At 43.9% G+C, this 25,162-nt stretch overlaps 1 protein-coding gene across 7 annotated transcripts in view; it reads left to right on the top strand.

Annotated features, from left to right (window-relative positions):
* The window catches only part of Large1 (LARGE xylosyl- and glucuronyltransferase 1), a 502,729-nt gene that overhangs the window by 23,653 nt on the left and 453,914 nt on the right, over nt 1-25,162 (top strand). Inside the window, exon 1 of one of the 7 annotated variants that reach the window (XM_074084323.1) lies at nt 20,289-21,011. The exons of 5 other annotated variants lie outside the window; for them this stretch is intronic. The gene's annotated coding sequence lies outside the window, so the exon portion shown is untranslated. Of the gene's footprint in view, nt 1-20,288; nt 21,012-25,162 lie in introns of those variants that run through there. One more of the 7 variants, XM_074084328.1, reaches the window with a different exon arrangement.

Genomic DNA, 25,162 nt, shown 5'->3' with positions numbered 1-25,162 from the left:
ACAACATGGATGAACTTTGAGGACATTATGCTTTGTGATGTAAGCCAGTCACCAAAGGACAAATGTTTATGATACCACTCATAGGAGGTCCCTAGAATAGGCAAATTTATAGAGACAGAAAGCAGAATGGTGATTGCCAGGGATTGTGGATAGGGAGGAATTGGGAGTTGGTATCTAGTGAACACAGAGTTTCAGTTTGGCTAATGAGAAAGTTGTGGAGTGAATAGTGGTGATGGTTGCACAACCATGTGTATGTTCTTAGTTCCATTGAACTGAACCCTGAACAATGGCTAAAGTGGTAACTTTTATGTTATGTATATTTTACCCCAGTGACAATAAGGCACCTGTTGCAGCTGGACTCTGAGGGACCCCAGGTCACTTATAAACCTTGGTGTAATCCCACTTGTGTGCATGAAGGACATGTGATATGCTTCTATGCAATAAAACACGCCAGAGGTGGTAGGATGGCAGTTCTGAGATCACATTTCATTGTACTGTTTTAAAGACCCTATTTTGTAGGCAGACTCACTAAAGGCTCTTGTTATCATGTTGGTGGAGCCCATATAACAAGGAAAAACGGACAGTTTGAGGGGCTAAAAATAGCCCTAGATATCAATTAGCAAGGAGGCAGGGCTCATATGCACAAGGAAATGAATTCTTTTAGCACTGGGGTGAGCTTGCAGGCTGATTCTTCCTGGAACCTCCCCACGGGAACACCACCTGGTGTTTAACAGTAGTCTTATGAAACTCTAAGTTGAGGACCCACTAAGCCATGCAGACTCCTGCCTGTGCTGTAGAAACTGTGATCGTAAATGACTGCTGCTCTAAGCTGCCAGTTTGGTGATAATGTTACATCACTTCAGATCATTAATATGTAGCCTTACAAGAGACTTGCTTGAATTCATTCCATATGGTTCTCCATCCTGCTCACCTCAGTCCTGAATCTTCTATTCTTGTCTGCTGAAAGCAAGGGAAAGTGTGAATGGCTTGTTTTTCTATTTTCTTCTTATGCTCAAATACATTCACAGTTAGTGCCAATTCACCCTCCCCCTCCTCTTCTCTCTGGTTTCTGGTTTATGTGTCCTATTCAGAGACTCATTGTACCAATTTCACCTGCCTGCCTTACTGCAGGTGAGTTCTCCTCAAGCCTTTTCCTCTCCCTCCCCCACTACCAGCTGTGTAACCCTGTGTCTTACTTCTCCATTATTATGGGCTATCAGATTTGCTCTGGGGGTGGCTCTAATTTCAAATATTTGATCCCATTTGTTGTCCCCATATACCACTAAACCATCCTAGAAATTCTATTTTGGTATAGAAGCTTTTATTGCACTAACTCTTGGCAATAACTTAAAAGAGGCACTGCCATTTTATGAACACCTGCTGTCTGTCAACCATTTGCTTAATGATTCTTGTTGTGTCTTCCCAACAGCCTGTTGAATGGGTGTCATGGTGTCTAACGTACAGAGGAGTACACTTGAGATGCAGTGAGGCTCATTTTCTTGCTACATGGCACTCCTGTATGGCCAAACCAGAGTGAGCGCTCTCGGCTACGTTCTTACTTGCCTGGACTTACTACCTTGAAATAGTATGTAGTTATTTCTCTTTGGTCCTGTGTCCCAGTTTTGCTCAGAAGATACAGCAGCAGCATACAGAGGCCACCACAAAGTTTCTGGAAATTCATTCCCACTGGACTGCAGTGGGACTATGTGGGCTGGGGCACCGTTGAAACTTCAAGTTCAAATAATGACGAGGGAATAGGGGTTCCAGCTGGCATGAGCTGCCTTGACAGGGAGAGTGAAGGGCCACAGTAGTTCTCATTTTGGCTGTGTACTTGAAAATGTGGGAAGCCTGGGCTCTACCCCACATATAGTGCTTCAGGTGGATTGTGAGTACTAGGCTTACAGATTTCCCAGGTGGTGAGGGTGTGCAGAACCCTGGGAAAAAGGGTCTCTGTGTGATGAGGAGGTTGAGCAAGAAGCAAAGAAGATGGAGCATCAGGAGGAGGGTGTAGCTTGACCACCACAACTCCTCTCCAAACCCTTTCTGTTTAGAACCTTGACTTAGAGCCCAGACCTGCATCTGGCCTCTTGGAGCCCAGTTGGGCATGCTCGTGGTTTTCCTATGGACTTGATAGATCCCTGTATCTTCAGTGCCTTCAGCTCACTTCCTACTCAGTACAGTGAAGGGGACAGAGGTGCCCTGTGGGATTTGGGACATGCATCCTATAGACCTTAAAAAGACAGCTGTTTGTGCTGCATGGACCATTTTTTGTCATTGCTTAGCGTTAGTGATGAGGCTGGGGTTCCATGTTACCTGAGTGTCTGTTGCTGTGAAGGACTAGACTGCAAACACCTAGTGTCTGTGTTCACTGGAGTGAGTGACGTTACGATTTTCCTGTTGTGGGTGTACTGTGCAACTTAATTTAGTGATTGACTTAAACACCTCTTGAAAGTAGAAGCACAGAGAACCCAAGGTGCATCAGGTTGGTTTTTCATCCTATTTAAATTTGTTATTCTCTGTTAAATCCTCCCCTGCCCTTTTTTAGCCTGGTCATTTCCCTGTAGCATCAGTTTATTAATTGATTGTGTAGCTTACTTGAAGGTAAGCTGATGATGGCATGGTTTCTGTCTCCCTTTGTCTTATGTCTCAGTATATATTTGTGGAGTGGATGAATAAATGATGGCATGTGGCTAGTGTCAGTGGGGTTACAGGGGAAACAGAATAGCCTAAGACTCATCCTTTGGTTGACTTCTGGGAGGAACTGCAGGCATTGAAGTCTAGGAGTGGAGGGCTATGGGTTAATTTTACCTACCTTTTTGGAGCAGGTGTCTTATTTCCCAATTAAAATGCGTTTTTTTAGCCTTTTCCTTAAAATGGAAAATGACACTTCTGCAGACTTTAGTCCTTTATGTGTTCTAAACTGAGCCCTTTCCCCTGCTGTGGCTTCAATAATGCATCACTTCCTAAGTTCATGGAATTTAATGTGCTTCTACTAAACCTGTAGTCTCAGCTAGGTAGTTAAATGAAAATTAACCTCTGTAGGTTGGATTCAAAGTCACCTCTTCACCCTTTTCTTTTTGATGCCTTCTCTCTTCCCCCTCCCCATGCAAAGCAGTCCCCTTCCTTTTCCCCTTTGGTGGAGAGAGGCTAAGGTGTGTACATACAGGCTCCCATGTGTGAATGATTTATTTCATAATCAGAGATCCATGAAAAAATAACAATGTGAACGTGCAACTTTTTGAACTGCTGCCTCTCCAGCTAAAGTACAGTGGAGTCTAGGGACCTGTATCAAACTAATATTTAACGGGAGTGCTCCTGGTGTGCCACATTTAGGATTTGCAGTGGTGGTTGGTAAAATTGGCATGTGTCCTGACAAGGCTCTGAAGTGTACTCAGTCTTCGTTCCTTCATTCACTTGTTCATTTATTCAGTGCCTAATGATCATTTTATATGTATGAGGCGCCTGGGTGGTGGATGTGATAGGCTATTTACATTAATGGCCTCCATTCTTCACACTTTTCTACCCAGTTTTCTTGACTTTTTACTTTGTGCTTGACCATGTCACTTGGTTTGACCAGTTGTGGATGAAATAGAGATGGTGGTGTACCAGTTCTAAGTCTGTACCTTACAAGATCCTACTGGTTTCTACCTTTTTAATGTGTCTTTGTGTTTATCACAGAAAGGAGCTAGCCTGCTGGTTTAAGTGGAGGAGGATGAGGGACTTTTGGAGAAAAGCCACCTGCCAGCCTGAGAGCCTTCACTGAGAATCCCAGTTTTCCTAAATCAACCAAGTCCCAGCTGAAGTGCAGATAAATGAATGAAAAGAAATGCTTGTTGCCTCCAGACACTGGTTTGCTAGGTACCACCATTATGCAACAGATGACTGATATGGCCAGATATTAATGATTCAGAGGTGAATCCCATTTAAAAGAACTCTTGGAGTTTGGCGGTGGTGGGAGCCAGGACAATGTATCATACATTACAGAGAAAGCGCTAAGTGCCCTCTGAAAGGATGAATAATGGGTGTTTCAGGACGGAATTTCTGCTGGAAGAATGATCAGAGAAGACCTCTTGGAGGGGATGGCCTTTCGAGAGGCAATTTTATCAAAGTCCACAATAAAGGAGTATCGACTAAGATTCTGAGTTAAAAATAACATAATATTTCAAAGTTGATTTCTCATAGAAGCCAATGCATTGATGCCAATTTCCCATTAAGTTTCTAATGATTTTGCTTCACTGGATCAAAAAAAAAAAAGACTAATACATTAAAGCTCAGTTGGTGTCAGAAAGCAATATCCTGCTTTGATAATAGCTAACATTTGCACTGCTTATCACAAAGAATTACCCAACATATATTTGGTGCACCTACTGTGTGCTACGTATGTGTTTGCTATGTGTTTTAAGGTGTGATCTTATGAAACCATCATCATTGTGTTAAGAGTTGTAGATACAAATAGTAATTCCATTTCCAGGTAAATTAATCATGCCAGAGAGGGTAGGTTACTTGCTAAAGTTATGTAATAACATCAAAGTCTCATTCCACTCCCTGCCCCTGTCCCTTCTATTGTTAATATCCTCACAATTCAATTTTGTATGGCTAGCAAATAGCCTGGTGCCTTGTATACAGCAGGTGCTCAAATGATGTCTGCTCAATAAAAACGTGAGTAAAAATTTATTAAAAAAGAGGAACACTTCATCCGTGTTTGGATGGAATTCATAGCCTAGTTAAGGAGGTGGATTTCTGGACTAAGCTTTATAAAATAGTGAAGCAAGTCTGGTGGTAGAGATATTGAAGTGTCTTATAGGTGTTAGTGGGGAGGGGCCCTTGATAAAGTCCTAGAAAGGTGTCATCTCCAGAAGTGGTGAACTCTGAAAGGAGTCTCCAATGAGGAGTCTGAATTTGACGAGGAGAAGCAAGGAACTTGCCTACAGAAGACAAATGAACTTCCTCAATGCCCTGCATAGTTCTGGGTCACCAAGGTACTCAGTCTTCTGTTGTTCTGACCTGTTGCCTGAGGGAGGCAGGGGCAGTAAATCCTCAAGGCCTGATGCAGCACCCCAAAGGAATTATAACCTACTGTATCCTGAATAATCTGAGGAACCATTGTCTAAGAAGGCTGACTTATCACCATAATAATGATGCTCTTGAATGACCTGGGAATTCTCCAGATAAAAGTAAATTTGAAGTCGTTTGTGGTAGTCCAAACCTCAGTAGAATGGTACCTCGCGGCTCTCACTTGTTGAAATGATTTACTGATGACTGTCATTTTCACCCAGACCAATATCTGAATCCTGGCTCCCCATGCCCCATGAGATTTTAGAAAGTTCCTTTACAGCTTTGTGAGCCTTGGGATCCTTCTGTGTGAATTAATTCATTTGACATTTTTAATTCTCACATAAAATGTGAGGATGAAATAATTATGATCGTACCCCACTTTGCAATTGAAGCAACATGGGATTTGATAACTTGACTGAGGCTGCAGGGCTAGTTAGGTGAGGAACTAGGATTTGAACTCTAGAGTCATGTGCTTAACCCCTAAGCTGTACTAGCTCCATGCCTAGAAGGGACCAATCTGCCTTCCTGGACCATACTGCATTTCTGGCACTGAGCTTTGTGAACCTCTTCCACATGGAACACTCAGGAAATATTGAATGAATGGTTTCATTTCCATTCACCTCTCTCCTCTGTATCTCATGGTCCCTCCAGATCACTCTCAAGCCCCAGTTCAACTGGCATAAGATATAAAAATAAAGTGCCATTAACACCTAGGTACTCCTGTGAGCAATGTTTGGATGTTCTTTCTTCCTTGCCTGGGAGCCCTGTGGGACTCCCTGCAGACACCAGACCAATGCCCACCTCTCCATGTCCTGTGTTGTCAGCGAATGGTCTTGACAAGAGTAGACCAAATGGAGATGCCATCTGAGAAGCCTGACTTACCCTCTGCTGTAATTGCAGTGGGAACCCAGGGAAAAAAAAAAAAAGGTTTATGTAAGGACACGATTTTGCACAGGTTTTCAATATAAATTATTTTAGCTCTAAAATCTCAAATTTATGAATGGGTAGACTCCAAAGGACATGCTTTCTTCTCTTGCAGTAAAAAAGATGTCACAAGTGGAGCTAAGGAGAGCTGTCGGTGCACAAAAGTCTGCATAGCCCAGGAGGGAGCTAAATTCCTGGACCTTTGCCATGAAAATTGTCAAGACAGCTGCAGTTGCCAACCTGACAATAAAACGGAAGACAATACAACTGAATCCAATCCTTTTTCACTTATACTGAATGAGGGGGCTGGAGGAAAAGCACCATCATTAAAAGAAGAGCCATGCGTTTCTGAAAGTAGCACCTGCTGGTTATCGTGGCCCTGAGTATGAGGCTTTCTTGTGAGGAAATGAAGGGAAGTGAAGTGGGCAGAGACCTGGATGAAGCTCAAGCTTTAGGACCAAGCAGGCCTTGATTTTAGGTCAGGCACTTGATGTTAGTGTGTGAGTGGCTTAAAGCTACTGACAACACTTAACAATCTTCTTGTTTACAAAGTAGGTGAAATTATCTTACAAGAAAGACTTGTGAATATTGTGCGAGGATATATTTGATGGTGCTTTGTAAGTATTGGGAACTCAATGGATGTTAGCACCTCCTTACCCTCCATTGTATACTACCTTTCACAGCATTATTAGAGACTTATCCACCACGCACACTCCATTTCTTGGATTGGAAAAGAAATGAAGATGTTGCAAATGCAGCAGGCAGGGATTTGGTTGAGGTTGGAGAGTTTTACAGAACATAAGAAGGAAGGAGAGTGTTTATCCAGCTGTGTTCCTCTGTGGGCTTGTGGGTGATATTCAGTATTGGTATTTTTTTGGGTCATTGGTATGACTGCTTGTGACCAAATACTGGCCCTTGCTTATACCGTACCAGTGAGTCATTTGCTTTGATACCTAACGGTTGCTGTTTGATTAAGGAAAGCTAGGGATGGAGGGAAGAAGGGGCTGACTGTGGAAGGGGGCATCAGGTAGTGCTTCCGACAATAGAATGGGCTCTAGCCTCAAGAACCTGGTTGGCCTGAGCACACTGAACCAGACTGCCTCTGGGCAGTGGTGGTTTAGTTCAAGGGAATAACATTTTTTTTTTTGAGCGTCATGTTAAATTCACTGGACTTCCAAAGAAAAGTCCAGTCAGCCTTCTGTATCCCAGGGTTCTGCATCTGCATATTCAACCAACCTCAAATCACAAATATTGAAAAAAAAATTGGATCTGTACTGAAGATGTACATGCATTTTTTTCTTATACAAATCAGAATAAAACAACTGTACACATAGCAATTGAGTTGTATTGGGTATTATAAATAGTCTACAGATGACTTAAGTATATGGGAGGATGCCCAGAGGTTTTATGCTAACATCACACTGTTTTATGTAAGAGACCTGAGCATCTGAGAATTTTGGTATCTGGGGATCCTGGGACTCACCCTGGAAGACACCAAAGGACTGCTGTATCTTGTAAATTGTTTTGCCTTCAATATTGTTTTAGAGCCATAAGTGCTGGCATGTACAACTTGTCTTAGTCCATAGTGGCTGCTATAACAAAAGCCTACAAACTGTGAATTAAACAACAGAAATTTATTTTTTATAGTTCTGAAGGCTGGAAAGTTTACGGCCAAGGTACTGGAAGATTTGATGTCAGGTGAGGGCTGCTGCCTGGTTCACAAGTAGTACCCTCTCTCAGCAGTGTCCTCATATAGAAGAAGGAGTCAGGGATCTCTCTGGAGCCTCTTATATAAGGCCACTAATTCTGTCCACTCTCATGACCTAATCATGAGAAGCTTCCCTTCCTAGTTCTGTTCGGGGTTAGGTTTCAGCATATGAATTCTGTGGGATGGGCACAAACATTAAACCTACAACAAATCCTACTCAATGTTTACGTGCTATTCAAGTTCATGTTTATGCACTTGGAATTTTGTTTTCCTGTACCTCTCCAGGACTGGATAACACCTGCTCTGACCTATGTCTCAATTTAATTACTGCTTCTTCTACCTTCCCTCATCCCCTTGTGCAGATCAATACTCACCTTCTGTGCTTATAAATACCTTTGAGGTGATTTTCCCAGTTGATTTTTGAAGCTTCTGTGGGAAGTTTGGTGAATTTCTTCCTTCTCTGCTGGTTTGGAAGCTTCCTGTGCACAGGGGGTGTCTTGTCCTTGTACCTGTTGTATTCCTAAATACCTACTGTGCATGTTTGGTTCTTAGTGTTCAATAAGTATTTCTTAAAACTTGCAATTTTACTATTTCCATGTTAATGTTTAAACAACATCAGGAAAAATGTAAGCCCAAACCAGGGTTACCTGCCAATTTCTTTTCTATAAAATGACTTCTAGTCACTCTGGTTGGAAGAACATTGTGTCAGAGGACAGCACCTGAGCCCTGAAGTGAAGAGGAGGAAAAGCAGAAAGCAAAAGCTTAATGACTTTTCACTGAGTACCACACAGCAGGGCTATGCTGGGCCAGCCTCCATGGGATACAGACTACATCCTAGACTACATCTCAGCCCGGCCACTCACCTGAGGTGCTCACAGGAGGGAGCTTGCAATTCCTGGCCAGCCTTCCTGGTTGTCATATCTTTTGTGTGGTCAAGAGACTTAGGCTTCTGTGTAAGGTGACTAGAAAGTTGTGCTTGGATGTTTCACCTGCAGGAAGCTCAGCCTCCAACTGGGCTTTCCTCCTCAGTTTTGTCATAATTTTACTTTTGTGTACCTTTTATAGGTGGGAAAGCACATCAGCAAGTCTGTCACATGGTCCTTATGTCCCCTTGTGATGCTGCAGTGTCACAGACATTCCTATTTTGCAGATTATCAGACTGAGGTTTAGCAGGATCTCTGGGCTTGGAACTTAACTGTATCACGTGACCATACAAAGTAAGGCTATCTACTACCACTGTGCTTCTGGACTCTGGAGCCTGGAGTTTCAGATGCCCTCCCCACAGAGGGTCAGCCAGGATACTGGCCTAAAAGAAAGTAGCTTAGTAGTAATGTAACTAGATTTTCAGAAGCTTGAATTCTATTAGTTCTAGGAAGTGCTGTGTAGCCTGTGGAACTCACCCCCTCACACTGTGCAGACCTGGGTTCTAAAGCAAGTGCTGTGGTCTCTTTCTTACTTGAGTGGATTACTTAGAATCCCAGCCTCAGTTTCTGCCTGGGTGAAATGTGGATAAATACATTTATCCACATTTATCAGAGCATTAGGATACAATTGAGTTATTTGAAAGCTGCCAGTTCAGGACTCCTATATATATATATATCAGTTATTTGTATTTCTTCAAAAACCTTACCTGTGCTTTTACTAAAAACTTTTCTGTGGACACACAGCCTCACAAATCCATGTGCTATTTATGCCATCAAGGCTTAGGGTGCCTTTTTCTTTGTGCTTGGCGGGAGTCTCAGAAAGCTGCAGGAGTCGCTGGCTTCAGAGAACCAGTAGGGCTGCTTCTGTCATTGTCCCTTGGCCAGGGATATTGACTTTTGGAGTCAGTGCATATGTGCTGCGAAGATAGTGATTTGTAGGAAGTGGGGACCTCCCCTCCCTGGGCAGGTAGATGAAAGGCTGGGTTGCCAGCCCACAGTGTAAGCCATGACCTCGAGAATCTACCAGCTCCACAGGATGGTGGCATCTGGCCTTTCAGGGCCTCCCCAATCTGGCCTTGCCCGGTCTCCCACTCATTTCCTGCATAGTTGTGACATTCCAGCCAAACTCACAGTGTTTGGTTGTGGCACATGCCTCCCCATGACAGCCCTTTGCTTGGGCTGGCACAGCGTGCAGCCCTTGGAAGGGATGTGGAGTTTGTTAAGTGGGCTGCTTCTTGGGGCTGACTCATCCCGAAGACAGCCATGTGGGAACAGCACACACTTTAATGCTATCAGGGAAGAAGTGTGACATACTGGTGACCCAGGGTGACCTTTGCAAATATACAATTGCTTTGAAGTCCTGTGTTCCCAGAAGCCTGGAAAAACAGTTCAGCCTGTGTTGAGTGAAGCCGACCATGTGGGTCCTGCCCTGAATAGATGACAGACTCTGTGAGGTGGTATTGCCGGCTGAGATCAACCTGTAGTAGACTTGACTTCAAGGCTTCATTTTTTTTTCATTGATTCATTATATAGCAATTTATTTATTGGTCACTACTAGGTGAGAGGCCCTGCTCTAAGCACTGGAGGTCTATTCATAAATCAAGTAGTAGAAGTCCCTCCCTGATTGAGTTTATAATCCGCTCGTGGGAAACAGACCTACAAACAAAACAGGGAAAACATCATGTCTCATCTGGAGATAAGAACCATGGAGTGGGAGACAGGGAGTGTGGGTGTGTGGGGGGTATAAGAGTTTGGCATTTTAAGTGGGTTGGTCAGCAGGGATTTGTGGAAATGATTTGGGCAAACACCTAAGAAGGTGAATGAGTCTTGTGGATATCTGCAAAAACAGCTGAGGCTGAAGTAAGCACAAAGGCCCTGAGGCTGTTTCTCAGTTGCTAAGTGAAAGACTCCAAGGGGATCATGTGCCTGGAATAGAGAAAGCCCCTAGACAATAGCAGAACGTGATATCAGAGAGGAATGGAGGCCCGTTTGTTCTGGGCATTGAAGAGACTCATGAGCTCACTCATTTATTAGTATGGCTCATGTTGCTTGTATGTTGCCACTCGTGCACAAGTAGCAAAGATATAAGCAAAGGGACGACAGAGGAGGGACCTGCTATAATTCAGGCAGGAGATGAGGATGGCACATTGGAAGGGTTGAGAAATATTTTCTGTAATCCTGGTAGTTGCTTCATCTTTTTAACGTTTTCTCAGTTCTACTATGGAGATAATAACACTGAAATGTCTGTGATGGTTGCATGGTGGTCATAACTATGCATTGCCCAGCCTCAGAGAGACACTTGTCTCACCTCTGTTAGGCTGGAGATTTTAGCTTGGCCCTTGTCACTGTGTCACACTGAAGTGTCTGCAGCTGCTGGGCTGAGATACAAAGCTCCACTTGCTGCCTGCTATACAGGTGCCTTCAGTGTTGGAGGCCAAGGAGACTTTCAGAAGAGTTCTAACTCAACCTTCATATGTTATTCATTCAGAATCTGGGTTCCAACATGACAAGTTTCCCATTTTCTAATATAATTCACTCAGCTCCATGTCTCATGGACCCTGTAGATTTGAGAGGTGGAGATGATTTGTGGTTCCAAGAGAAGAAAATTGGATTATGGAGTGATAAATTAAGAATGTGCTATTAGTTTATTGAAGTCCCCATAATTTTAGGCTCTCAGAGTTCAAGGTAGTTGCAGCAAAGAAGATTGAAGAATGATAGGAGAAAGTGGAAAGTCCTTTGTGGTTATGTAAGCAAGGGTTGCTTACCTGTGGTTCTAGGATGGAATCTCATGTTTTCCTAGAAATGTTGAAGCCTGGTGAGTAAGTGTATTTTAATCACCGTGAATGCATGAGACTTTGTTTTTGTTTTATTTATTTATTTATTTATTTATATTCATATGTGCATACAATGTTTGGGTCATTTCTCCCCCCTTCCCCCACCCCCTCCCTTACTCCCCTACCCCTTTCTCTCCTCCCAACCCCCTCGCTACCCGGCAGAAACTATTTTGCCCTTACCTCTAACTTTGTTGAAGAGAGAGTATAAGCAATAATAGGAAGAACCAAGGGTTTTTGCCAGTTGAGATAAGGATAGCTATACAGGGAGTTGACTCGCATTGATTTCCTGTGCATGTGTGTTACCTTCTAGGTTAATTCTTTTTGATCTAATCTTTTCTCTCGTTCCTGGTGCCCTTCTCCTATTGGCCTCTGTCGCTTTAAAGTATCTGCTTTAGTTTCTCTGCGTTGAGGGCAACAAATGCTATCTAGTATTTTGGGTGTCTTACCTAGCCTCACACCTCCCTTGTATGCTCTCGCCTTATCATGTGATCAAATTCCAATCCCCTTGTTGTGTTTGCCCTTGATCTAATGTCCGCATATGAGGGAGAACATACGATTTTTGGTCTTTTGGGCCAGGCTAAATCCCACTCAGAATGATGTTCTCCAATTCCATCCATTCACCTGAGAATGATAACATTTTGTTATTCATGACTGCATAAAATTCCATGCATGAGACTTTGATTTGCAAAGTCCTAGCCCCTTCATACGACACGGTCAACAGTGCCGTTTAGGTTTTACTGATGACAGAGCCATTGCTCTCCCTGCTGAATTCTCTCTTCGTGGTTTCACTGAACTAAAGTCTCCTAACTGCCCTGTGATTCCTCTTACCTGGCCCATCATGACTGCTGGGGCAGATGTCGAGGCCATTTGGCATGTTTTGGATACAGCCTAGTCTGGCTTTAAACCTGGACATTTTCTTTGTTCACGGTCCCTAGCCTTTTTCATTGAGCATTCTCTTTTTCAAAGAGAATTGATGAGAAGTCTGCTTGCTGGGAAGGAAAGGGTATTGGTGCCTGCTCTACCAATGTGCAATACAAGACTTTTACTTCCAGTTGTTTTCCCGTCCTGGGTATAGTGCTACCCTGAGGACTTCTGTTGTGTCAGACTCTTGTCTGGAGATCAAGCCCATGTGCCACTGTTGGTACATTCATAACAAGAAGGTGGTCACTCCACTTTAGGGCACCTGCTCTGTTAACTGCCTCTTGAACCTCTTGTTTTGACACATTGCAGCCTGCTTTCCTAACTCCAAGGCTTAACATTCATAAGATATGCTGTGTAGATGAGTCTTTTGCAAAGTGGACCTGTGGATACAGGGCTTTATTTCGCATATTTTAGGAGAAGGAGGTAATTCAACAGATGTTTATATTTATGACACTTAAAAATGCTATGATTCTTTACTGTGATCATTTGCATTTGAAACATATTTTCATATAATAAAACTTTTTAAAACAGGCTTCTCCTGCCTTTAGGCAGGATCAGTTTATTACCAATGCTTGAGAAGCTCAATTGTAATTCTTACTCTTTTTTTTAACCGTCCATTTCTCAGAATCCTCTCCTGGGGTGAGGTTTAGACCAGCCTTCCTAACAGATGCTTATCTTTCCATTGAATTCTCCACCTGCTCATTCAGAGAGCAGGAGGTGACTTCACCTGCAGGCTTAGTGCAGCGGCCTCTGGGGCACAGGGACTGGTAGACTTTGAGCAGTTTGCTCCTTAAGCTGGATGGTAAGTGATGTGGCGTGTCATGTGCGTGGCGTTCCGTTTTTGGCCCCAGGGGCTCATAACTATACTTCTGGAAACCTGGTACACGGGAAGGCATCTGGAATGTTTGAGCCTCCATATGGGAGCCTGTCAGGGAATGTCATTGCGCTTTTGCCCTGGCAGCCTCTGTGGCATCTTTATTGAAAGTTAAAAAGTAAAAAATGTTACTTAGAAAGTAGAAGGGGATGATTTGGAAGGAATAACATTTACTCTTTTGTAATCAGAAGGCTGAAAAGTACGTTAATATGTAAGTACAAAGTACATTGTACATATACAATACATTAAGTTAAAAAGTACAGTAATCTAATATAATGTATGAGATAAACCCTTTCCTCTTTCTTATGTTCCTCTGTCTCTATGAAAAGAATGATACATCAGGGATGAGGGGCAGGAATTGTAGTTTCCTCATTGTCCCATCGTGGCTGGGAGGTTTAGAAAAGCGTTCCTTGAGGGGAAATGATGTCACTTGCATGTGGAAGCCCCGCTTCTTGGAAATGACCAGAATGTGGTTCTAAGTCTCCCAGGGAGGATCAGGCCACAAAGAAGAGGCAGCAGTGCGTGGTTTTGGTCCTGCATGGTGGGGATGGGGTATGACTTCTGCAGTGATAAGGAGCTGGTCTGGCTCTTAGCTCTGGGATTCAGGAGAAGTGTGTATTGTATTTCTCACTTGAGCCTCACTTTGTTCTCTGAAAGCTGCCATGATAATGGCAGTCTTGCTGATTGCTAGGGGGCTGATGAGAAAGTATATCATAGTTCACTCTGCTGTTTTCTCCATAGAAGCTGTAGGTAGTTGAGATCTTGGTCAAGATCTCTTTCCTCCACCTGAATATTCAGAATATTTGAACTCAAATATTCTGAAAAATATGGCAATCATGTGAAGTCCTAGAGGCTATGAGATTTTGTTTTTTACTTCAGCTAAAACCTGTTTTCTTGGCCATTGCAGAAATAAGAGCATGTTATCGTGGGTGGACAAAATTTAGAGTGCTTGATTAACCCAGCAATTAATAAAAATGGAGAGGTGACAATTGGTGTTACCAAGCTACAGTTGAAAGCAATGCTCTTGGCCTCTCTCCATGCAAACAGATTGGTAGAGAAGCCACCCATGGGGAAGAACATCTGAATTCAGAAAAGGGGACCTGGTTAGAAAAGGGGACCTGGTTGGAAAAGGGACTCAGAACAAAACAGGGGTCAGGATGGCTTGCTTGATTGATTATTTCATTCATTCAGTCAACAGGTTTTTATTGAGTAATTCTAATGTAACTGATACTGTGCCAGGAGCCAAGCATACCTGTATAGATAGTGCGTAACTCTCCTATGAAGGGGTCATGCTGCTGTGATGTAATATGCATTAAAGCAACAAATTCTGATCAATTGTGGTTGGTGCATGATCTTGTTTAAAGTTCACAGGTGAGCAAAGGAAGGAGGGGCTGATTTTATGAAAAGGGAGAGAGCTGTATTGAGTTTATCGCAGAGGTGGCTTAAGCCAGACCCTGCTGGATGAGCTGGTAGGAAAGGCATTCTAGCACCCAGAAGTGGAGGAGCACAGGTGGGTAGATTTGCAGTTGTTGAATGGGGAGGATGGACATAGACTCACTTTGGATTCTGTCTTTGCTACTGAATGTGTGACTGTGGGCAAATCCTTGAGCATCAATGTTAGTTTGTGTAAGGTACATGTGTACCCTAATGTATCCTGGGTTCCGGGGTGTGCCATGTATAAGCAAGAGCTAAGACTCCCTCACTTATGGCCAGACCTAAGGCATCCTGATTTTATCCTGCAAACATTTGCCTGCACCATGTTTAAGTTCTGTCTCCCCTTTTGAAGTATCAAACAATCTTACCCTGTACAGCAGAATCGCCCATTGGTGATCCTGGTGACAAGTAACGTGTCAGTTCTTTTTGTCCTGGGGAGATGATGTGATGAGACCACTGGTTGAAGGAGTAAATTTTGAGCAGTAGATGAGTTCATAGATCTGGGCTCAGGGCCTGGCTTTCCTCTTTGTTAGCTCTGTAATTTAGGCAAGTCACCACATCCCTCCAGGTTTAGGTTCTGCATTCACAAAATGAAGTTAATGTGCTTAAGTATTTAGATGCGACTCTTTCTCATAAGCACTTGGATGAAAATTCCTTTCAGGGAAGGAATAACTATTGTATAGAAAGGCACTTTGTTAAGCTAGAGCAACTTTGACCAGTAGAAACATAATACAAACAATAGAGAAAAGACAGCCTCTTCAACAATTTTGCTGGGAAAAGTGGTTATCTGTCTGCAAAAAACTGAAACTAGATCCACGTTTATCACTGTATACTAGTATCAACTCAAAATGGATCAAGGACCTTAATATCAGACCCGACACTCTGAAGTTAGTATAGGAAAGAGCAGGAAACACTCTGGAAGTAATAGGTATAGGCAAGGACTTCCTCAATAGAACCCCGGCAGCTCAGCAACTAAGAGAAAGAATGGACAAATGGGACTTCATAAAATTAAGACGCTTCTGCACAACAAAAGAAATGGTCTCTAAGCTGAAGAGACCACCCACAGAGTGGGAGAAGATATTTTCCAGCTACACATCAGACAAAGGACTGATAACCAGAATATACAGGGAACTTAAAAAACTAAACTCTCCCAAAATCAATGAACCAATAAAGAAATGGACAACTGAACTAAACAGAACTTTCTCAAAAGAAGAAATTCAAATGGCCAAAAAAACACATGAAAAAATGCTCACCATCTCTAGCCATAAAGGAAATGCAAATCAAAACCACACTAAGATTCTACCTCACCCCCGTTAGAATAGCCATCATTAGAAACACCACCAACAACGTGTTGGTGAGGATTTGGGGAAAAAGGAACCCTCTTACACTGCTGGTGGGAATGCAAGCTAATGCCAATCACTCTGGAAAAAAATTTGGAGGCTTCTTAAAAATCTAAACATAGATCTGCCATATGATCCAGCAATCCCACTCCTGGGGATATACCCAAAGGAATGTGACACAGGTTACTCCAGAGGCACCTGCACACCCATGTTTATTGCGGCACTATTCACAATAGCCAAGTTATGGAAACAGCCTAGATGTCCCACTACTGACGAATGGATTGAGAAAATGTGGTATTTATACACAATGGAATTTTACTCAGCCATGAAGAAGAATGAAATCTTACCATTCGCAAGTAAATGGATGGAACTGGAGAACATCATTCTGAGCGAGGTTAGTCAGGCTCAGAAGACTAAAAATTGTATGTTCTCCTTCATATGCAGACTTTAGATCTAGGGCAAATACAGCAATGTTGTTGGACTTGGGTCACATGACAAGGGGAGAGCACATAACAGAGGTATGGGGATAGGTAGGAAACCCAAAATATGAAAGTGTTTGATGTCCCCACTGAGAAGAACTAATACAGAAACCTTAAAGTGACAGAGGTCAATATGAGAAGGGGATCAGGAACTAGTGAAAAGGTCAGTTAGAGATGAATCAACTTGGGTCGTAACACTTTTGTACATGAAAGCAATGCTAGGAATCGCTCTGTATAGCTAAACCAGCAAAAATGCTTATAATTGCTTATGTCTTCTCTTCAACAAAATTAGTGATAAGGGCAGAACAGGCTCTGCCTGGAAGCGAGGGGGGTTCGGGGCAGGGCAGTAAGTGGGGGCGGGGTCAGGGAGGAGAGATGGCCCAAACAATGTATGTACATGTGAATAAATGAATAAAAAAAATTTAAAAAAGAAATATACTACAAGCCACATGTATAATTAAAATTTTGCCAGTAGTTTTTTAAAAAGTAAAAAGAAATTAATATATTTATCTGTGTGTGTGTATGTGTATAATGTAATTTTTTTGGTGGTATTGAATTTGAACCCAGGGCCTTGTGCTTGCTAGACAGGCACTGTACCACTGGAGCCGTGCCCTCATCTTGTTTTGCTTTAGTTATTTTTCTGGATAGAGTCTTGCATTTTTGCCTGAGGTTGACCTTGGACTGTGATCCTCCAATCTGTGGCCTCTTGTATGGCTGGAATCACAGGCTTGAGCCACTACTCCTGGTTTGTTGGTTGAGATGTGGTCTTGCTAAGTTTCTGCTGGGGCTGGCCTCAAATTATAGTCTTCCCAGTCTCCGCCTCTGAAACAGCTGGGGTGACGTGTGAGCCACCGTGCTCTGCCTGAAATTAATTTTAATAATATATCTAACTCATTATAACCATATTATGTAAAAAGTGATACTGAATGTTGTTTATGTCATACTAAGGCTTTGAAATGTGGTGCATATTTTAATTTATAGCACAGCTTCATTCAGTCTAGCTGCATTTTAAGTGTTCAGTGACTGCATGTCTTGTGGCTACCATATTGGACAGTGTAGATCTTCCTGGGATCCAAAGCCAAATCATGTCTGGAAAGGCCATATAGGCACTCCCAGAAGTGTGCTTCGTACATCTCCTAGGTTTCTCTTAGTCCAGTCAAGTTGACCATGAAGATTAACCATCACTATGTAGCCTATGCCAAAGGTTTTTTTCTAATCAAATTTTATTGAAATGCAGCACATTACGCATTCAGCAAAGGGCAGAAAGTGTGAGTATGTAGCTTGATGTGGTTTCACAAAGGCAACCTGCCTATAGGACCAGCTTCCAGATGAAAAATAATAGGACTTTACCCGGACCCTTGATGCCCACCCTGTAACGCTGCCCCCTTGTTTCTCCCAATGGTATCCATCATCCCGACTTGATTCCTACATGACCTTCATGTGCCTGCACTGTCTACAATTCCTATAGTTGGAGTTGTTATGGGGACTGGAGACTGATGCCTCAAGGGTGGAGTTTTTAACCCTGTTCCTGTGTCTAAGGCATAGACAAGAAACTGAAGCGCATACAGATATGTGCTGTGCTCAGGTCTCATAGCTGAAGAAAAGACCAGTGATTCAGACCCGAGCTGTAATTTCCCAGGTCTGCATTCTTTACCAGCCGTGTATTTCCTTTTATGACATTTTGTAGAATATTCCAAGATTGGGATGTTCAGGTTGAATAGGATCTTGGTGAGGCTGCTGTGCAGCTGTGACAGACCACACACTGCATCTCAGAACCCTGGGGGCAGACAGGTTCCTTCTGCTGAAGGCCACTCCTCATCTGTCCAAGTGACCTACTGGTAGAGGCTGTCCTGGTTGGGACTGCAAGAGGTTTCAGAGCCTGGACAGTAGGTTCCTTATTCCCCCATGCTTTCTATCTTCACTTGCTGGTGACAGGCGTGGCCAGGCACTGGTGAGGGAGCCTGTCAGTTAAGCCAAACAGCCTCCTCCCACCAAATGCTTTGTGCCAAGTGCTAGCTCAAGTCACTGATTGCCTGCCTGCTGCAAGGCATGGCTTGGTCTGCTCTCTGTGAGCTGCCTTTGGTTTCTGCACCAGGCAGCATTTAGGGCAGGGAGGAGGCCTGGCCAGCTGAGGAGGGCAACCTCCATCAATCTGGCATCCTTTTATAGTGGCTGAGATGGCAAAGGAGCTTTGCTTTCTGTGGTGTGGCCTGCTGCCCCCACAGTTCCCCAGTCAAGAGGGACAGGTGGTGGCTGTCATTCTGCAGTTGGCCCTGGCCACAGAGAGCTTTGCCAACAATTCTGGGATGGAGATACCCCCAGCCTCTTTGGCCCAGAAACTGCAGCTTGACCCATGGAGCTCCAAGTAGTTCCCATCCGCCTGGCTTTCTCTCCACAGGGACGGGGGTGGGAGTGGGCAGAAACACATGCTTATCCTAGGCTCCATGCCTTTGGGACTGAAATATAATTCAAAAAGGCAAAACAAAATCATCCTTCTGGAGGCAACGATACTTGTAAACATGAAGCCAGTGTTATTTATTATTATAATGTGTGTGAGTGAGTGAGTGAACAACATACCCTTTGCTGGCCACTTGGCTTTGTATCATAGTGTCATAGTCCCTGTGGTGTGAGTCTTGAGTCACATGGCCTAGGAGTGCATCCTGGGTCCTCTGCTTAGTTTTGTGACCTTGAACAAGTTTCTTGACTTCTCTGGCTGTAAAATGGGGATCACCACAGTCCCATTGTGTTAGTGAGTCAGTGTAAAGTGCTAGGAACACTGACAGGTTCAAGGTCTGATTAATATTCATTTAATGCTGATGGAGTCTGTTACCAGCTTATGAGCATTCAGAAGCACTAGGTAGTTGCTATTTCTGGTTTCCCACAGGGAAACTGAGGCACAGACAGGCTAACTTCCCCAACATATAGGTATCTGAGGTAAGATTTGAACCAAGATGCCCAACTCCAAGCTTTTGGGTGAATGGTTTCAGGATCATTGGTTGGTTGACAAGGATTTACTACCTAAGGATCATGTTATTTCAAGAAGCCTTCCCTCCTCCTAAATACTCTTCAAGTGAAAGCAGGACAAATGCTGTTCACTTTTTAATCCATGTAAAATAGTAAACATAAGGAGGACTGTTGAGTGAATTGCTCAGTTTCAGCTGTGACATTTACGTTGACTGGTTGTTTGGGTCAGGCCCCGATACCTTTGTGTATAAGTTTTGTGGTCACATCAAACTGGAGACTCATCTCTTCTCAGATGGCTGACATCTGCCAGGAAGGTGAGATGCCCCACATGGAGGACAGTCACAGTGGAGTCTCAGAGAAGTCAAGATCCTCCTTCTAATCTTTGTGCCAAGTGTCTTTAATGGAAGGTGTGCCTGTTGTTTTGGCCATCGCTGGGTCCCCCAAATCTCAGTCTCTCTGATCCATAGTCAAGATTCACAGGGACCAAACAAAGGAACAAATCAGCCAGGAAAGATGAGGTTTCAGGTTTGACAAAGGTAAGACAGCACAGTGCAGTCTGTGGAAATAATGTACCATTTTCTCAATTAGATTCCCTGAGCGGAGGCAGGAAAATAAAGGACCAGAGGAGAGAGATCAGGAGGAGGGAGGGAGAGCTAAAAAATACTTGAGGAGAGGAGGAGAAATGTCAGAGTTGGGAGGTGAGACGGGAGGGAATGGAGCTGAGGCAGAGGAGGAGGAGGGAGGTGAAATTGGTGGCTTGTGCTTGGCTTTTTGTGCTTTGAGTAGGGCGGGGCAGGACAAGAGGTAGGAGGCAGATACTAGGCCTGATGGAGAGGAGAAGGGGGATGTAAGTTGCAGGCAGCAAGCAGTGGGAGGGTAAAGAATGGCACATGAACTTGAGGAACAGTCAGATAATTTTAGTGCCAGAATTGATTAAAGGTCACACAGTAGGCTGAGGGTCACAATGAAGTCACACTTGGGCATGCACCAGTAAGTGGCAATAGTCTCACTCCTACTTCAGTGCTCCTTGATTGTGGCACATTGCCTCCAGGCTGGTGAAGAGGGGACCAATGGGAGATGGAGGACACTGAACTGAGGGTCCCTACTCTGCGGCCCTGTGGCAGGGGAGCACTGCAGGTCAGGAGCCCCAGCTCAGGCCCACCTTTTGTTTCCTTACTACATCCCAACTTCCGCACAAGGTCTGTATGAGGGACGCTGCCTTCATTGCTCTCAGTCCAGATCCATCTGACACCGTTCATAGTGGATAACTCAAACTCCACAGCATGTCTCATTAATCAGGAACAGCTCTCGCTCATTGAGGCGTGCCTCTGTTGAGTGCTGCTCATGCCAGGTGGGGTTAAAAAAAGAAATACTCAAGCCTGATCCAAGGGCTTTTTGTGGGCAGGGCAGGGATAATATTGCTAAACCCAAAGTTGACTGTCAAGAGTAAGGTGGTGTGCTCTCCCTGGCTCAGGATCATTGCTTTAAGGCTGGGAGAGGTGGCCAAGGCCCTATCCTTCTGAGCCTCCCTGCTGTGTAGGCAATTGGGACAGAGGTGAGTGGGCATGCTTTCTGTTAAAAGGATTCAGTTTTAATAGAAAAGGTTCATTTGTTTTCCCAGCTAGGTCAGTCCCAGGGCCCTTTGTCCCCTTTCACTCTACTTCGGTTCTTGGTCTAGCCTGCTTTGTAAGAGGCAGCAGGAGCTGGGCCTCACTGTGCCCTCTTCTTGACCTCTGGTCCTTAAATGCCAGGGGAACAGTTGATGTGGGAGCTCAGGTACAGGGGCCTACATGACCTGCCCACAGCTTGTGACCGGCTCTCAGTGGTGGCGGTGGTGATGATGAAGGGGAAGATGGAGGAAGGACAGCTGCTACTTGTTTTTCCAGGCACTGTGTTAAACTCCTTGATGGAGAAGACTGGGTCAGTAATAACAACGGACAGCACTGACTATGTATCTGCCCGCCAGAGAAGGTTCTGAGCACTGGTTCTCCTGACCTGAGAATGAGTCTATAAGGCTCATAAGCCCATTTGACAGAGTAATTGATGGAGGCAGAGTCAAGGTCTAGACTATTCTTTCTTCCATGTAGCCACGTGATGGTCAAGCCAGCTTGCTGTGTGGGTAATGATACATCCCCGAGGGTGGGTGAATAGCTGGCTGATTGGTGTCAAGAAGAATCTATTTTAGATCCTTCTTTCTCAGCTCTTCGGAATCCCCTACACCCCGGCACCTCCCACTCGACAGCCCTTCACCTAACTTTGCTGTTTTCCCTGTTGATTTAGACATAGATTTGATTTCCTAGTGCTTGGGTAGTTCAGCTGAATGAACACTAGTAACTATTGCTAGTTATCTGTTACCTTTAGTTCCTCTAGGCTCTGACCTTAAATTATTTTCTGAAGGTGATCAACTAACTCCATTTCCTTCATTATGAAATAGTCATCACGAGTGTTTAATGTTGTTGAGTGTCCTCAATCTTACCAGTGTGGCTCGAGCCGTAAAACAGATCAATATTTTAGGAAAAAGTTGCAGAGAGAAAAAGAGCAGAGTGGGTGGAAGGGAAGAGATGCATGTTAGTACGATGTGGGTTTGTATTGTAGTGGTGGTGGTGTTTAGTCTTAAAATAGGGAGCTTGAACTGCAGGGTGAAGTTCCTCTGTTACATGCTCTGAAACCATTGCTGGGCAGATTTAGGTCTCTCTCCTTGACTCCAGTAGCATCTGTGTTCCGACTTCAGTACTGGGACTTAACCAGGATCTATGTTTGGCCATTGCTGTGTCTTTCCAGAGTAAGACCTCCTGGGCAGGGGCTGTCTTTTCTCTGCTAGCACATTGCAGGTGTTCATTACCTGTTCACTGAAATGGCCTGCTACAGAAAAGCCTTGTAAGAGAGGAGCTCTGTTTATTCCTCCTGCTTGGGCAGGAATACAAGAATATTGGGTATCCTGTTTTCCTTTCTAGTATCTGTTGCCCAAATGGACTTGGGATGCTATTAAAATGAACATAACTGTACTGTGATTCAGAATAATGGTTTGTGTGGAAGACTCTGCCCATTTAATTATTTGGTTATATCATCAAATGAATGTTTTAAGGTGCTACTCAGTACAAAACTTTCTATTAGCAAGTGGAATACAAAGCTGAAAAAGAAGCCATGGGTGTGGGCTTTGAAACCAGACTGCCTGAGTTCAAGTCTAAGTCAGACACTAGAAGGCAGTTAGAGTGCACGACAGAGCATAGATCCTGGGTCTGGGTTTGAATTCATATTGTACCACATACAAGCTTTGTACCTGGGGTGAAATACTGAACCTTTCTGTGACTTAGTTTTCTTCCCTATAAAATGTGACAACCTTAGGATATTGGTATGGAGACTAAATGAGCTGCCATGTGTAAGACACTTGTACCACATTGGTACTTGTGGCTGGTGTCACTTGCTGCTAATGAAGCTTAGTGTCATTGTGTGTCAAACTCAGCAGTATCAGCATCTGGGTCACATGGAATTGTAGTGAAGACTGTAAGTTTCCATAGCAAAATCCACAAAATGGGGTGGGTTGGGGCTCAGAATAGCAGACATTTATCATCTCACTAGAGGCCAAAGGTCTAATTCCACTGTGTCCTCAGGGCTGAGCTCCCTCTGAGGCCCACAGGGGATCCTTTCCTCTCTTCTGGTGTCAGGTGCTCTGCCACTGCCTTTGGCATTCCTTGGCTGATAGAAACACCACTTGAATCCTTTGTCATCACAGGGTCTTTTCCCCATGTGTCTTTCTGCATTTGGCTGGCTTCTTATAAGGACATCAGTCAAATGGGTCAAGGGCCCATCCTACAGTATGACTTCATCTTCATTGCATCTGTAGTGACCCTCTTTCCAAATAAGGTCGCATTCTGAGGTTCTAGAGACTAGGACCTCAGTATGTCTTGAGGGGACACACATTCAACCCGTAATTAGGATGAAATGAGAGAATCCATTGAAGTACTAATCACAGAACATAGAATGAAACAGTGCCAGTCACCACTACCTGTTCCTTTTGTCACTATATCCTCTCTTGGTTGGGGGTGTTAGGGTGTGCCTGTGAATATCTTTGAAGTTCACTTTCCCACCTGTTATTTTTGAGTGTGACACATTTTGTTGTGCAAGTGAATTATGTAGTCTTCCTGATCTGCATGATCTTGTTTCTGGAATGGAGAGGAAGGAGCACCCCCTCCCTGAAAAGACCCCTCCCTCACCAGGATGAAGTGAGGGCATTTGTGTGCTGATGGTGTATGGATGGGTAGGTATGTCCCAAAGTTGCCATCCCTCTTTTTCCTTCCCTACCTGCTGCTTTATTGCTCACTGAGGGCAAATGGCCATTGTAGTCACCTGCACAGACAGGATCCTGATGGGTGAGGACAGCTCAGAGGCACCTACAATGTGGGAACATTTGGATTTTCTAGTCCCCTGGGTTGCTTTGCAGTCAGAATGGAAAAATGTCTTTTTTTCCACTTGGGAGCTGAACAAATTTGCTACAGAGAAGTCTAGATATCTATGGAAACAGTCCTAATTTTAGCCTTGCCACACTTAATGCCAACTTGGAGAGTGCTGTTTTGGGTCAGGGCCCAGGGAATGGGGAAGGTGAGGAGGCTGAAGGGTCAGAGCAAGCTTGGAGCAGCTAACTGATAGGAAAACTAGAGAGGACACAGCTGAACTCTTCAGGGGACCCAAAGGGCCCACTCCAAGGGAACTGAAGAGAGGGTCCCAAGTGATGAGAACTGATCTGAAAGATTATGTTCCAAATGAAGGATTTCTCTCACCTTCTCTTTTCACTCACTGTCCTGTCTAATTTCTGTTCATGTCAGGAGCCCAGTTCATGACCTTTCTTTCCACATCTCCACTGTTAGAGTTGTTACTCTTGCCCTGAGTTCCTGGTGTCTCTGAATCCTTTGAAGTCCTCCTGGCAGCCAGTTTAATTCAAAGGTTAACCTATGTACATTGAAGTCCTGCGGATTATTTTTAAGCCCCTCAAGGTCAGCCAGGGTCATTGTCATGTCCATGTTCTGTGCCTGCTGTGTAATGGACATGCAGAAAATGCTCAGTGAGTGACATGAGTGATTTCTGGTTGACCAAATCAGGAGGTGGGCAACCACTAGAATGTGACATTCAACACAACAGTACACATTAAAACATACAGAGGGAAAACATACTTTTCCTTGATGGGAAGAGTTCACTTGCATGGAGGACAAGAAATGGCCTGAAATTCTATTAAAGACATGCTAAAGAGAGCCATAGGCAGGGAAGGCCATGGTATAGGTGTAATAGGATGAGGGAAGACATGGATGGTGACCTTTTCGGGTCATATCCCAGCATTATCATTTCAGCCCTGAACCTCCAGTCTGGCCTGATCTAGCAGGACTCCTTGCAGAATATTAGGTACAGGAAGAACCTTAAACATCATCTCTATTGTGTTTTGAAGTATGATGTTCAGGACTAGGGTTTTTGCATCGATACTTGGTTGTTTATTTTAGCATACATTTCTGAAGCCTAGGTGACTAGTATGTTAAACCTGTTTAAATACCTGGTGTTTCTCAGGTATTCCTAGGGCTTCCCTGCATAATTATGTTTTGGGTGGTATTCCCACACTCTGTGGCCATGTGAGACCTGTACTGAGTGGACGTCCTGCTGTAGTCATTTGGAAGCAGGGTTTATGCATGTGGAAGAGATTGCTGGTATGAATGCATGTAC

This window comes from Castor canadensis, chromosome 8 (assembly GCF_047511655.1).
Source record: "Castor canadensis chromosome 8, mCasCan1.hap1v2, whole genome shotgun sequence".
NCBI lineage: Eukaryota > Metazoa > Chordata > Mammalia > Rodentia > Castoridae > Castor > Castor canadensis.
This window is presented reverse-complemented; position numbering and strand designations above follow the sequence as displayed.